A 17,081-nucleotide genomic window follows, 5' to 3' on the forward strand; every position below is an offset into this window, starting at 1 on the left:
AAAGAAAAATCGCTACAATTGGGCAAAATCTAAATTATCATGGACACAAAATGATTGGAATAAGGTCATATTTAGCGATGAGTCTAAATTTGATGTTTGCGTTGGAGATCATCGAAAACGAGTAATACGAAATAAAGCAGAAGAATTTCATAAAGATTTCTTAAAGAGGGTTGTTAAATTTCCTAAGGGGATTATGGTTTGGGGTTGCATGTCAGCAAGGGATTTGGGCAAATTAAATTTTATAGATGGCACTGTTAACGCTCAAAAATATCAACATATTCTTGAGACCTCACTTTTGCCTAGTGCTCAAGAATTGTTTCCAAACGAAGACTATATTTTCCAACAAGATGGAGCATCGTGCCATTCAGCAAGATCAACTAAAAATTGGTTCGGTAATAATAATATAAAAGTTCTATCCCATCCTTCACGTAGTCCGGACCTCAATGTTATAGAAACTGTGTGACAAATGAAGCAATATTTAAAAAACCACCCTCAACGAACAATTTTTGATTTGCGGACAAAACTGCAGGAAATTTGGGATAATTTTTCTCCTCAAATGTGCCAATCTTTGGTAAACACAATGCCATTAAGAGTTCAGGCAATTGTTAAGGCGAAAGGTGATGTAACTCCGTATTAAACAAATTTCTTGTTGTGCTGTCCCAATATATAGTTGTCAGCAAATTTGGCTTGATTTTGTCAAAATAAGCTATTATCAAAAGTGATATCTGTTTGCAAAGTTATAAAAATATAGTAAAATTGTCTAGATCATATTGTAATGTTTGAATTTAAAATAATAAACAAAATAAAAATTGAGTCGTTTTAACAAATTACTATTTTTATTGAAAAAAGACCTTGTCCCAACATATAGTTGTTAGGGCTCGTAATGTGTTTTATTTGAGATAATGAGGAAGATTATAATATATATTTGATACTATTTGATACTTTAATATATATTGTAATCAAGGGCACGGTTTTAAATTAATTGTTGCCAACCATGGAGATATTCGGTACCGGGCTGACTAACTGGAATTTAAATTTCTCGCTGGAGGTTCAGGTGGTAGCTCTGCTGTAAAAAATGTCAAGTTGCCACATTTATTTATTTATTTCCTGACATTGTCATTCGTTTATGATTCGTTTTGACACTTTAGTTTTCTATTACAAGTTTTTAAAGATGTTTAAGATTAAAAATGTTTATTACCATTTGTGAAGTGTACAAGATAGCTTAATAGCCGTAAAAAACTCATCACAACATTATTAGAATATTTTAAACGGAAAAGCGGTAGTAATGGCCCTTTATGTCCCTTAAGTGCCGTTAAGAAGGTGAGTTTTGATGATTTAATTAAAAACTGTTTATGTATTTATAATTAATTTATTTTTGTTTCCTAAAATATTTTGATTAAAAGAAAATATGTAAAAGTGGGCAACACTGTGCCGGTTAAGCTTAATCACGTCACCAAAAGTTTATTTGATATAAACTATATCTGTACTTTTACAAGGTAAATATAGAAAAATTAAATTTAGAGAAAGGCCCAGGGGCGCATATACGGGAGGGGTAATGGGGGTAATTACCCCTCCCAGAAAGAAATTAATTAATAAGATAAAATTCGGTATAAAATAAAATTGTTACAAAAAAGTTAATAATACAAATTAAAACAGAATATCCAAACCAATCCAAGTAGATTTTTTTCCACAGTTACAATACATTAATAATAAGACTCAATCTATAGATGCGCCACTGGAAAATCCTGAAATTAATTTCAATATTTTTGTTTTGCTTCTAATGATGGAAAACAAGCTTTTAAAAATGTTTTTTGTTTCATTAGTAGTACCGTATGATAAAAAACAAAACGGCATCCAGTGGGCTTGAAAATGACGATCAATGACGTTTCCCATATAATTTTACATATAAAATGACAGCGAACCACATTTCAAAGCCATCGTTCACGCCGATTATTTTTGCGATCATATTGTAGAATTCTTTTGGTAATACGAGTAGTTAGTGCTGTAAATGGAAATATTTCCATGCATAAAGATATTGGGAATTTCCAATTCATCAGAGATGAAAACCAATATATATAGTATTATTACGTAATATATTTTTTTTTATATTGTATTAACCTATAAAAAATGTTCACATTTGATAGGTATATCACGAGCTCAGTTCATCCAAAAATTGCCAATTTCCCATCATATGGAATAATTTGTTAACACAAGAACGTTCTTTCAAAAAAAGAGAACGAATGAAAGAGTGGGTAAACTATTATACGTAACCCAGAACGAAAACTTGCTAAAGAAATACTAAAATAAAAAAAAGTAAGTTTTTAGTGATAAAGATTTTGAGGAAGTTGGATGACTTTAAAAGCCCGAATGCCGAAGATAATATTGAGGATGATGACGACAGTGGTTAAAAATCCTACTTGCTAGACTTGTTTGCCAAAAGTAATTATTTATTTAATTCTGTATCGTTATTTTTTTAGTAATTATTTAGATTTTATTTTTCTTATTTTTTTAGTCTTTAGGTAATTGTTTTAGAATTAATATTTCCATAATTTCCAATGTTTCAGACAATATTTACGCAAATACTTCCAATACTATATGCATTTCCGAAAGTCTTACAAGACTAGTAATAGTAGAATGTTACAAATTATTAAGACATTCTCAGTAAAAATTTATTACATGTGTGTATACAGGGTGTCCCAGAAATATGTGCAAGTATTTTAAGGGCTGGTAGATCTCGATAAAAGAAACATATTTTCTCTTTATCGTTTTTCAAATAAGTCTAAAATAACCGAGTTATTTCACTTTGAAAATTTCCAAAAAAAAATATTTTTTGCTAAAATTTTGAGAATCACTGGAGACCTTTCTGGATTTTCTTTCTTGTAGGTACATTTAATCTAATACCTATGTTGCCATATTATCAAGAAATTATGTTTTTTAACTAAAAACTTTAAAAAAAATCCAAAATTTTTTTCAAAATATTTGAAAATACGATTTTTTTTAAAAAATTTCGTATTTTCAATTTTTTTTTTTCGCGAAAAAAACCTCATAGGCGTGTTTCTGGGATTGAACTATACTACCAGTTAAAATACTTGCACTTATTTCTGGGACACCCTGTATAATGGTTACAAGAAGTTTTAATATCATACATTTCGCCAATGCACGGCGCATTATAAATCAAATAGGAAAATACATTATTTCCACTTGTATTATTGCCGTTATTATTATAAAGCAATAAGTAAGCATTTGAGGGGTGCTGATACCTTACACAATAAGCGAAATTGTGCTCTACGACAGGCCATTGTGCCCGGACTTTTGTGACTCCGTAATTCACCCCCATATTAAATGTTCATTTAGATACACTTCACGCCTCGGCGAGGGACGATGCACACTTGGGTTGGGCACTTTTTTTACTGCTAAGATACTTAGATTCATATTTCATTTGAGTCGCTGCAAATATGCAAATGCATTTTTTTATAAATTTATATTATAAACATGTAATGGTAAATATTTATAAATTATGCAGAAATTCTTGATAATTCAGTTCAGTTTAAACAATAGACATTATCTAATATCTATCTAGTTTAAATAATAGACTGTCTCTATTTTTCTAATAATGTAGTTATAAAAACATTTCGACCACAATCTGGTCTTCATCAGTTTCTCTACATGTCATATTTGTGAATTGTAAATCCACACACGTATGGTAATCGCAAAACAATTTCCGATGCACGTGATCAACTTTGAGTGACAAGCGATGGCGACAGCGCTGCCAGATTGTGATGGATTTATGAGATGAATCTGAATTTAAAAGTGACAAAATATTTTTTGTATAATTTTTCAAAGATTTTTACGTTTTATTTTTAATTTAATAAGTAATATTTTAGTAATTAATTGATTTATTTGTTTTATAGCTTATTTTACTTATTGAAGATTATTCTCAGCGTTATTATGGGTTATTTATTTATTTATTGATGTACATCTTACAACGCCATAAGTGGTAATAACAAGTAAGAGGATGCCAAACCAAACCAAATCAAACTAACGTAGAAATAACTTTGAAAGTGGTGTAATGTGTTTATCAATAAAACTTACTTCTCTGAGTGCAGTCAAGGGTAAATAAAGGACCTTTATTGTCACGTTCTTGTTCAAAATAGTTTATCAGGGAAGTTACAAGTTCTCTGCTTCGACTGTTTAAATGCTTTGGCGTATTTCCATCACACAATTTCAAGAAATGCAATACAAAAACTGGAAAATTTAGTTCTTAAAAGAACTGTTTGTGCTTAAAAGTACAATTTAAAAAAAAACTATGAAAATAGGCAAAAAGAACGAGAATACGATAAAAACAATACACAATAAGAACAACAACACGATATTATACAAAACAATGACTAAAGAATATAAGGACATGTAACGCCCCTATACGGGCTGCAGCAGAATTTGTGACCTTTTTTTTTGTTTTGGTGGCAAACAATGAGTCATCATTTGGTCACCAGCGACAATTTTAGCGGTTTTTAATAGGTTGTGTGTAGTAAACTTTGTATAAACTTTATTACAATGGGGATTAGTTGTTCAGCTTTCAAGTGTAAAAACAGCAGCTATAAGAAAGAGCCAGGAGTTACGTTTCATAGGTAAATAAACAGTCCACTCCAACTTTTTAGCGTTTTCTTATTGAATTCGATAATTATTCTTCAATTTCAATTAACATCTATATGTACTTGATATGTGCTATACGTCGATACTAGTTTTGTACCTTTTGTTAACATTTTAATACGTTTTTTTCGTAATTAATTAGGATAATACACCATAGGCGTAATCAAAACAATTTATCAAAATATATAAATATTGCTTCAAACAGCTAGGTTAAGAAAAATATGTGCCACGGCACTGTTTGGTGTCATCGTCACAATTTGCTCTCGGGTGTTATTTGTCCTTGGATTCTTTAGTCATTGATACAAAATAATGACTGACATTAGGAAAATTGTCAAATAATAAACGACAACCTTGCTGAAAACGGCGCACTGTGACCAACATAGCGATAATAAAATTCGGTTTAAACTAATTTTTGCAGCTTTAATCTAAATAAAATATCTGTTACATTATCATTGTTTATTGTTATGTGACGCGTTCTACAGGGTCCGGCAATTGCTGTCCTCCATTCGCGAACTTCGAGTTCCGGGCTTTACGCCCTGGGGCTACTCGACGGTTCTGAAAGGCTTGAACAGTTCGGAGCTGCTCAACTGCGTGAAAGGAGGACAGCAAATAGTGCATCTGTAGCTCCTAGCGTAAAAAACTTAGGAATTTTGAAAGTATGTACTAGGATGTATTTTAGGAAAATATTTTAACTTCTACAGGGTGGCTCAAAAAAGTGTGAGTAGATCGGGTTAATATTTTTTAAATGGAACACCCTGTATATTATTACATTTTTTGGCTTCCTTTCAGATCAATTTTCATAATCCTAAGATGTGAGTAAATATATTTTCATAGTTTCAGAAATATTAATAAATAAATAAAAAATATATATTTTTCAGTCTTCCTTAAAAAAATTATTAAAAATACGAGTACAAGAACTGTCCTGAAATCAAAACTATATTAGGTATTTATTTTAGATGGTTTGTACTTACTTTTTTCTATAAATATCTTAATCTTAAATCGTACAGGGTGTTCAAAGTTCTACGCCAAACCTTCTAAAATATAAAACATTTTTTCTTGTTTTTTTTAATGTATGTATATTATCTTTTTATTAGATGGAGAATTAAAAAATGAACATTTTTTGCATTTAGAATATTTCAAAATTTTTAACGATTTTGCAGATACTCGCAGTTTTATTTCATATGGCTCTTTCAACGTTAAAATTTGAAAGAAAAATCATTGGGTGGCTTTAATAAAAATTTACTGTGGAAAAACAAAATATAAAACCGCAAATATCTACGAAACCGTTAAAAAAATTAAATACTTTAAATACATAAAATGTTCGTCTATTAATTCTCCATTTATTAAAAAAATAATATACAGAGCGTTCTATTTAAAAAAAACAAAGACAAATTATTTTGTATTTTAGAAAGTTTGGCGTAGAATTTTCAAAATCCTGTGTGATTTAATGTTACGATATTTATAGCAAAGTAAGTACAGACTATCTAAAGCAAACACCTAATATAGCTTTGATTTCAGGACACTTCTTGTATTTTTAATAATTTTTTGACAGGTTGAAAAATGCATATTTTTTATTTATTTATTAATATCTCTGAGACTATCGTAATATCATATCTAAAAAGTGATATGAAAGGAAGCCAAAAATGCAATAATATACAGGGTGTTCCGTATAAAAAAAATTACCCGATCCACTCACACTTTTTGAGCCACCCTGTAGAAGTTAAAATATTTTCCTGAAATACATTCTAGTACATACTTTAGGTCTGCACTTAAACAAAAAAAAAACAAAAAAGTTTTTTATTCTAGGAGCTACAGATGCCCGACGTACTATTGCCGGACCCTGTATATAAAATAAATAAATAATCAAAGAATCGTATTTTTAATAATTCGCTCATTTTTCAGTTGACATAAAAATATTGTATAATATTTTAAGAGAAAAAAAGTAAATTATTTGATTTATTGTGTTAATTTTAAATTCCTACATTCCTACTGTTCCTTAATTATTTGATCGAGACCAAATGTCTGTGGCTCGATTTTTTTATATCTGAATTTTTTATTAATTTTCCTAATACGAATTGATGAAGTTGTAATGCAAATGGTCGCGCGAGGTAATACGTAACACCGGCGGCTTTGTAGGCCTTAAATCCAAAAAGTAAACCAGGCCAATAATCCTATATAAGGGGGTGAGTACAAATCGGTGCAGCTTGCGTTGGACAAACGCGTCCTCTACTCGACCGCTCTCCCCTAAAATCGTATTCGGGTTTTAAGGATTAAGTTTAACAGGGCGTCTATAATCCTGGCACTGTCATCTTGGACAATTTGCCAAGTGAAAAATGGGAGGTACTTTTGGTAACACTTGATAATGAGAGTTTCTTTATAAATAGAAAAAAAATCATTTAATTCGTTATGATTTCTTGAATTTTCTGTTTTATATATAAATTTATAGAGAATTTTTAACCGTAAGTAAAATATAAAAGTAATAGAGGTTTATTTCGTTGCTACGTTTGATATCATAAAGTCACCTATAAATACCAATGACTAAAGAATACAAGGATATGTAACGCTCATATAGGTACGGGCTGCAGTAGAACTTGTGATGTTGAACGCCATTTTTTTGGTTTAACGAATGATTCATCAGCTGGTTATCAGCGACAATTTTAGCGATTCTTAATAGTTTGTATGTAGTGAACTTTGTATAAACTTTATTAGAATGATGATTAGTTGTTCAGCTTTCAAGTGTAAAAGCCGCAGGGACAAGAAAGAGCCAGTAGTTACGTTTCATAGGTAAATAAACAGTCCACTCCACCTTTTTAGCGTTTTCTTAGTTTTCTTATTGAATTTCATAATTATTTTTCTGTTATTATATGTACAGGGTGGGTCAAATTCGACGCTTTTAAATGGAAACACCCTTTTCTATAGAAGATAGACAAAAACTAATATCGGTGTCTGTAGCTCAATTTTTGTCAAAAACATGATGGTGAAAACCGCATATCGATATCTGTTACCGTTTCGGAGTTACGGGGTGTTTTTCAAAAATATGCATTTTTAACAAATCGCTGTAACTTTCTTGCTATGGAAAATTTTGTATTTTTATGAAAACATTTCCAAAGCACCTTTTTACGTACAATTTAATGGTTTAAGTATAATTTTTTTAAAATTAAAAATTTAAGAATTATCAACAGAAAATTTGATTTTGTGTATAGGACACCCTGTATATTTCTAATTTATTGAAAATAATTTAAAATTACCTTTCCAAAAATATAACTGACAAAATTATTTTCAGTTAATTAAAAATATAGAGGGTTTCCCAAATAAAAAATCAATTTTTCTATTGATAACTCTTAAATTATTCATTTTAAAAAAATTATAGTTAAACCATTAAATTCTACGTAAAAAGGTGCTTTGGAAATGTTTTCATAGAAATACAAAATTTTCTATAGCAAAAAAGTTACACGGATTTTTTAAAAATGCACATTTTTGAAAAACACCCCGTAACTCCGAAACGGTAACAGATATTGATGTGGGGTTTTCACCATCATGTTTTTGATGAAAATTAAGCTCCAGACACCGATATTAGTTTTCGTCTATCTCCTATAGAAAAGGCTGTTTCCATTTAAAAGCGTCGAATTTGACCCACCCTGTACTTGATATGTGCTATACGTCGATACTAGTTTTGACCTTTTGTTAACATTTTAATACGTTTTTTTTTCGTAGTTAATTCGTATGATACCAAAGCATACACCATAAGCGTAGTCAAAACATTTATCAAAAATATAAATATTATATCTTCAAGCAGTTTAGGTTAAGAAAAATATGTGCCTCGGCACTGTTTGGTGGTATGGTAACAATTTGGTCTCGGGTGTAATTAGTGCTTGTATTCTTTAGTCATTGCCTGTGCCGGTACCTACACCTAAATCGTACCTTTTCAATATCTGGTTTATAATTATTGCAATGCCGTGACACTTTGTGATATATTTAGTAAGCAGTCAATAACACTGCAGTTACTATCAAAGATCTTTTTTCAAGTAGCACTAGTGCTTGTAGAAAAAATACATATTAAAGATTCTTTGTATGTAGGCTCTAATATTTCGATGACTTAAGGTAAGTAATTCTGTACGGCTTGGTGGAATGTAATTGAGGATGTATAGTTTTTCTCAAACTAGAGAATATTTCCTAACAACATCATCTTATACTTGTAAAAAGTCTGCTAAAAAAATTATTTTGTTATTTTCAATGGTGTCGCTACTTCTCTAGGCACCTCTGTAGAGTTGCTCAATTTACAGGTTTAATAAAAGTATCTTACAGTGGAACTATAAGTATAACTTACACTACTACAACTTGATTTTGGAGTTTTTTGGAGTAGCATTTGGTCTGTAGACAGAAATATTTACACAGATGCTGATTTGAGGTACAAGATGACCTGCAACCTGCAACCAGAACTCAGGTAATAGTCGTTAAAACAGATAAAAATAATGACTCGGAAAAGATTATGAGAGCTATTAAAGAGCTTATTAACACGATATCTTGATGATGATATTGATTATCAAGTTAAAGCCTGATGTAATTTTTTTAAACCACTCTAAGATTAGGTATGGTTAAGTATGAATATGTGGACACGTTTAGAAAAATTTTAGAAGGTAAGTAAAGTAAAGAAAGCCTAGTGGTACGATTTCGGCAACCGGTCTCTTTAATCGTACAATTTGCGTATCGTACATTGATTTTTAAAATGTTAAAGAAGCACAAAATTTATTTAGTTCAATGCTACGGAGAGGGTGATGATAGTTATCGGAAAATATATGATACTTTAACAACTGCAAAAAATATGACATTAATCAAAATCTTTATCAAAATTAAAAATAACCATCTATCAAAGAATGAAATCGAATTGATATTACCATAGAACGCCTGTTAAATTTTAGGACTTCATCAACCATATTTTTGTGTTTTTCTTAATTTTCTCTAAAACGGCATGGAAATTTGGAAAAGTATAAACGGGATTAACCATTTTAGAACAAGCAAAAATTTTTATGAAGGATGCATTTTTCCCAAAATGTCAATAATAATAAAGATTTTCCTTTTGTACAAGGTGGGTCAAATTTGACGCTTTTACGTTTTTTTAAAGAGAAACACCCCTTTTTATAGGACATAGACGAAAACTAATATCGGTGTCTCGAGCTTACTTTTTATTAAAAACATGATGGTGAAAACCGCACGTCGATATCTTTGCCGTTTCGGAGTTACGGGGTGTTATTCAAAAATGTGCATTTTTAACAAATCGCTGTAACTTTTTTGCTATGGAAAATTTTGTATTTCTATGAAAACCTTTCCAAAGCACCTATTTACGAAGAATTTGATGGCTTAAGTATATATTTTTTTAAATTAATAATTTACAAACTATCAACAGAAAAATTGGTTTTTTATTTGAGGTACCCTGTAGTATATTTTTAATTAACCGAAAAGAACTTAAAATTGTCTTTCTAAAAATATAGCACCCTTCATATTTTGCTATAGTACCCTTCGAAATACAGAATTTTTAAAAGTTTGCCACTTTTAAGAAGTAGAGAGGCTTTGGATCCCTTATTGCTGATATGCCCCTATGGAACTCGACAACAGATATATTTTCCAGCAAGACGAGGCATTATCTCACAACGCTGAAGGTATCATCAAATTTTTGCAGCCAATTTCGAGAATAATTGAATAGCTAACCGACATCCCAGCCGTTGCGTTGGCCGCCGGACTTAGTGCCTGGATTGTTGAATGGATTTTTATCTTTGCGGAAGAATAAAGGTTCTTATTTTTAATTTTTGTCCATATAACCTGGACAAGAATTAGAAATACTTCTAGCGGTTATGCGAGGGTATCTTTCACCCCCTCGAATTCCGCGAGAAATGTTTAAAAACGGTCCCGTCTGTCCATAACAGAAGACGGTCGACATGTCGAACACCTCTAGCAAAATCTCATGTTTTGGTTTTCTATTGATTTGTATTGGTATTAGATATAGTTTAAATGTGTTGATGTTAAATACAGGGTCCGGCAATAGTGCGTCGGGCATCTGTAGCTCCTAGAATAAAAAACTTGAGAAATTTGTTTAAGTGCAAACCTAAAGTATGTACCAGGATGTATTTCAGGAAAATATTTTAACTTCTATAGGGTGGCTCAAAAAAGTGTGAGTGGACCTGGATGATTTTTTTTAAATGGAACACCCTGTATATTATTGCATTTTTGGCTTCCTTTCAGATCACTTTACATAACCCTAAGATATGAATAAATATATTTCGATTAGTTTCAGAGATATTAAAAAATAAATCAAAAATATATATTTTTCAGCCCTTCTTAAAAAAATTATTAAGAATACAAAAACTGTCCTGAAATCAAAACTATATTAGGTATTTACATTAGATGGTCTGTTCTCACTTTGCTATAAATATGATAATCGTAAATCATACAGGATGTTCAATATTCTACGCCAAACTTTCTAAAATATAAAATATTTTTTCTTTGTTTTTTTTAAATGGAACACCCTGTATATTATTTTTTTATTAGATGGGGAGTAAAAAAATGAACATTTTTTGTATTTAGAGTATTTCAAAATTCTTAACGATTTCGCAAATACACGCAGTTATTATTTCATATGGCGCTTTCAATGGTAAAATATGAGAGAAAAATCATTGGTCTCTCTGATAAAAAATTACTGTGGAAAATGCCATATGAAATATAAAACCTCAAATATCTGCGAAACCGTTCAAAATTTTGAAATACTCTAAATACAAAAAAATGTTCAATTTTTAATTCTCCGTCTATTGAAAAAATAATATACAGGGTATTCCATTTAAAAAAACGAAGAAAAATTATTTTATATTTTAGTAAGTTTGACGTAGAATTTTGAACATCCTGTATAATTTAAGATTTTCATATTTATAGCAAAGTAAGAACAGACCATCTAATGTAAATACCTAATGTAGTTTTGATTTCAAAAAAGTTCTTGTATTTTTAATAATTTTTTTAAGAATGGCTGAAAAATATATATTTGTGATTTATGTTTTAATATCTCTGAAACTATCGAAATATATTTATTCATATCTTAGGGTTATGTAACGTGATCTGAAAGGAAGCCAAAAATGCAATAAGATACAGGGTGTTCTATTTAAAAAAAATCATCCAGGTCCACTCACACTTTTTTGAGCCACCCTATAGAAGTTAAAATATTTTCCTGAAATACATCCTGGTACATACTTTAGGTTTGCACTTAAACAAAATTCTCAAATTTTTTATTCTAGGAGCTACAGATGCCCGACGCACTAATGCCGGACCCTGTATAATTTAAATTGTTATAAAATTCTTGAATATCTCATTGCAAATATTATTTTCGTTTTAATTGCTGCTCACATGCTAGAATTTTTTTGCATTGCACATACTTAAAACTTTTTTGATGGCATCTTCGTGAACATTTCAATACGCAACTTTGCCCCAATTTAACCAGGTTCGTATCTATTACGGTTACCGAGATACCAATGCTCGTACCTCGAATTTGTATAGCACCCTGTATATATAAAAATAAAACAGTCGGGTTAGTTACACGTTACACCATTTATAACTCAAGAAGGGCTGGATCGATTTGAACTCTCGATCTACGATTTTTTTGACCCAAGAATATCGGAAAAAATACAAAGAAAATTATTTTTTAAATAAATTAGGTTTGGACATGGTTTGGAACTCCGCGATCTTCCGCAATTGACAGCTCACGTCGCGACCGCTTATACCGGGTACGTCTCAAAAGTGACTCACTGACACTGGTCTGGATCATATAAAAAACATACAATGTAGGATATATTTGATATTATACCGGGTGTGTCTCAAAAGTGGCTCACCCTGATGATTACAATTTCTGAATTTTTAATGGCACCCTCGGTATTTTTTTATTTTATTCGATAGAAAATGATACTCTGAATAGAATGACATATCATATGTCAACTTTTGACATTTTCGCATATAGTTTATTTGAAATTGTAACATGCGGTTCATAACGACAATTTGACTCGAAATACCAAGTGTGTGATATCAAATTATTCGTAAAAAAATATTTTTTTTCCAAATATGCTAATAGCCACCCTCGCTCTATTTAAAAAAATTGAGATATGATTAAAAATAAGATTTGGGCATCATTTAACCGGCCAGGACAAGATACTAAAAAATTAGACGATCAAATCTAGTTTTCCAAGGCTCCTTGCTTAAAAATTAGTATTTTAATACAGCCATGACACTCTAGATTAAAATTTAAAATACAATTTGTTTTTGAGCGAATATATCAAAAGTTCACATATGATATGTCATTCGATTCAAAATGTCATTTTCTATCGAATAAAGCAAAAAAAATACCGAGGGTGCCATTTAAAAATCAAGAGTTGTACTCCCGTAAAATAGGAAGTGGCCGAATACAATTGAATACGTCAATCAATCCTAATTATGTCATATACTAACATATCAAGTCTCGTTTTTTAACAAACGTTTTTTTAAAAAAATCATCCAGGTCCACTCACACTTTTTTGAGCCACCCTATAGAAGTTAAAATATTTTCCTGAAATACATCCTGGTACATACTTTAGGTTTGCACTTAAACAAAATTCTCAAATTTTTTATTCTAGGAGCTACAGATGCCCGACGCACTAATGCCGGACCCTGTATAATTTAAATTGTTATAAAATTCTTGAATATCTCATTGCAAATATTATTTTCGTTTTAATTGCTGCTCACATGCTAGAATTTTTTTGCATTACAGCCAGCGCCGTTCAAAGCCTACTTATTCAAAGTGGACGAATTTTTAAAAACTTTATGTCTCAAAGTGGAATCGAGCAAAATATCATGTATGCTATATTCTTGGAAAGGTAATTTTAAATTATTTCTAATGAATTAAAAGTATATAGGGTGTCCCATATAAAAAATTAAATTTTCATTTGATAATTCTTAAATTATTAATTTTAAAAGAATTATACTTAAAGCATTAAATTCTACGTAAAAAGGTGCTTTAGAAATGTTTGCATAAAAATACAAAATTTTCCATAGCAAAAAAGTTACAGCGATTTGTTAAAAATGGCCATTTTTGAAAAACACCCCGTAACTCCGAGACGGTAACAGATATCGATATGCGGTTTTCACCATCATGTATTTGATAAAAAATTGAGCTCCAGATACCGATATTATTTTTCGTCTATCTCCTATAGAAAAGTATGTTTCCCTTTAAAAGCGTCCAATTTGGCCCACCCTGTACAAACAATCTGGGGACATACTGTATAATATATTTTAATTTTAAAACTTTAGGTTTATAAGAATAAACACAGATATCACAATAATTAACTACATTTAAATAATGCTAATTTAGCTCTCTATTATCTTGAATCAAAAACTCGTGATACGGAAAGATCCCCGAAACCTCCTATCATAACCTATCATCATTACACATCCTACCGACAATAAACTAGTTAACAAAACAATCTAATAAAGGCACAATGGGTCAATCAAAACGTAAAATCCCGTCTCTCGAGCGGTCACTAAGGCATGAAGATGTCTCTTTCGATAGAGGGCAGGGAAAGCGAAAACGATCGACTCCTGCGGACCTCGCTGCACCTGCACGTTTCCGGGTGCAGTGCGGCAGGCAGGGATATTATTGCAGCGGCGATGAAAGTTGGACCATTGAAGAGTCGGCTCTAAAAGGATCAGTGGCGTAGGATTATCACATTAGAAGATTAAAAAAGAATAAATGTTAATAAATAGAGCAAATATTGTATTTTGATAATCTATTTGTTATAAGCAGATACAAGGTATCCAGTGCCTCCAGTCCTTTCTTGTAAAATATGAGAGCAATGTAGCACAAAAATATACAGGGTTGACTACAAATAGAAAGACTACAAATTTGAGGTACGAGCATTGGTATCTCGGTAACCGTAATAGATACGAACATGGTTAAATTGGGACAAAATTGCGCTTTGGGATGTTCACCAAGATGCCATCAAAAAAGTTTTAAAAATTTTTAGGATTGCTGAGTTTTTTGGAAAAAACTTATTTTTTTGAAAATCAAATTTATTTTTTCCTTTCGTTACTTTTTAGAAAATCAAAAACTAATTGCACATTCTCATAGCCACTTTATTAGTATTTTTGGATTTTCAAATTAGAGATACAGAGGCGAACTTATTTTTTTTAAATACGGACCAGCATTTTTTATTTCAGATTTTGAAAGAACTCGGTCTCCTGAGTACATTGATATGTATGCCACACTCAATGTTTTTTTTTGTTTTGACACTTGAACACAATTTATTTAAACTAATTTCAAGTCCGGCTCTGTTTTTTTTAATATTTAATCTATTCATCGTTACAATATTGATAAGTTTTCAAACTTAACAATGACGTGGGGAAAAACATTAAATACGGAAAAATCAAATGCAATAAAATAATATAAAATATAATTAATATAAATATATTATTATAATATAAACAATCAAATCTTTTTCCCGGAAGATGTATTGGAAATGGTAGAGCAGTATAATGTCCAGCGAGGTTCCTGGACCTATCGCCAAGGGGCTACATTATTTGACGTCATTTGTAAAAGTGAAATCAATTCACCTCAACATTTACAATAAAGAGTACAAAATGCATTCGGAAGTATAAGAAGAAAGTTCACAGAGCTATAAATAAAATTGAGCGAAAAATAAATTTGTGCAATAAGGAGGTAACCCTTTTGATCATGTAAAACATTAGAAACTAGTTTGTAGAAGTTGATTTATTTACAATAACTACGATTAATATTATACAGATTATTAGATCGCATACTGAGATTTCAAATTCACAATGAAAAAATTAAAAATAATATCTTAAAATTTCTGACCTGGATATTATTTATTTGAATCTTCCAATTGGCTCGATTTTCCTTATTCAATGTTAATTGGGGCTGATGAATATTGTTGCGATGAATATAATCAGATTAAATAATTTATGAAACCAGAGTCGGACTTGAAATTATTTTAAACAATAATTAAATAGTTTTGTTGCTGTTAAGGTATCCAAAACAAAAAAAAGTATAAAGTGTGGCACATCATTGTATTCAGGAGACCGAGTTCTTTCAAAACCTGAAATAAAAAATGCAGGTCAGTATTTAAAAAAAATTAAGTTGGCCTCTGTATCTCATAAATTGTCAGCTAATTCGAAAATCTTAAAATACTATCAGATAGCCCTAATAAAGTGGCTATGAGAATGTGCAATTATTTTTTTGATTTTCTAAAAGCTAACGACAGGAAAAAATAAAATTGATTTTCAAAAAAATAAGTTTTTTCCAAAAATCTCAGCAACCCTTGAAATTTTTAAAACTTTTTTGATGGCATCTTCGTGAACATTCCAATACGCAACTTTGCCCCAATTTAACCAGGTTCGTATCTATTACGGTTACCGAGATACCAATGCTCGTACCTCGAATTTGTATAGCACCCTGTATATATAAAAATAAAACAGTCGGGTTAGTTACACGTTACACCATTTATAACTCAAGAAGGGCTGGATCGATTTTAACTCTCGATCTACGATTTTTTTGACTCAAGAATATCGGAAAAAATACAAAGAAAATTATTTTTTAAATAAATTAGGTTTGGACATGGTTTGGAACTCCGCGATCTTCCGCAATTGACAGCTCACGTCGCGACCGCTTATACCGGGTACGTCTCAAAAGTGACTCACTGACACTGGTCTGGATCATATAAAAAACATACAATGTAGGATATATTTGATATTATACCGGGTGTGTCTCAAAAGTGGCTCACCCTGATGATTACAATTTCTGAATTTTTAATGGCACCCTCGGTATTTTTTTACTTTATTCGATAGAAAATGATACTCTGAATAGAATGACATATCATATGTCAACTTTTGACATTTTCGCATATAGTTTATTTGAAATTGTAACATGCGGTTCATAACGACAATTTGACTCGAAATACCATATACATATAAAAATAATAAATAATAAATAAGTGTGTGATATCAAATTATTCGTAAAAAAATGTTTTTTTCCAAATATGCTAATAGCCACCCTCGCTCTATTTAAAAAAATTGAGATATGATTAAAAATAAGATTTGGGCATCATTTAACCGGCCAGGACAAGATACTAAAAAATTAGACGATCAAATCTAGTTTTTCAAGGCTCCTTGCTTAAAAATTAGTATTTTAATACAGCCATGACACTCTAGATTAAAATTTAAAATACAATTTGTTTTTGAGCGAATATATCAAAAGTTCACATATGATATGTCATTCGATTCAAAATGTCATTTTCTATCGAATAAAGCAAAAAAAATACCGAGGGTGCCATTTAAAAATCAAGAGTTGTAGTCCCGTAAAATAGGAAGTGGCCGAATACAATTGAATACGTCAATCAATCCTAATTATGTCA

This window comes from Sitophilus oryzae, unplaced genomic scaffold (assembly GCF_002938485.1).
Source record: "Sitophilus oryzae breed Bouriz unplaced genomic scaffold, Soryzae_2.0 scaffold_1059_pilon_pilon, whole genome shotgun sequence".
NCBI classification, from domain to species: domain Eukaryota; kingdom Metazoa; phylum Arthropoda; class Insecta; order Coleoptera; family Curculionidae; genus Sitophilus; species Sitophilus oryzae.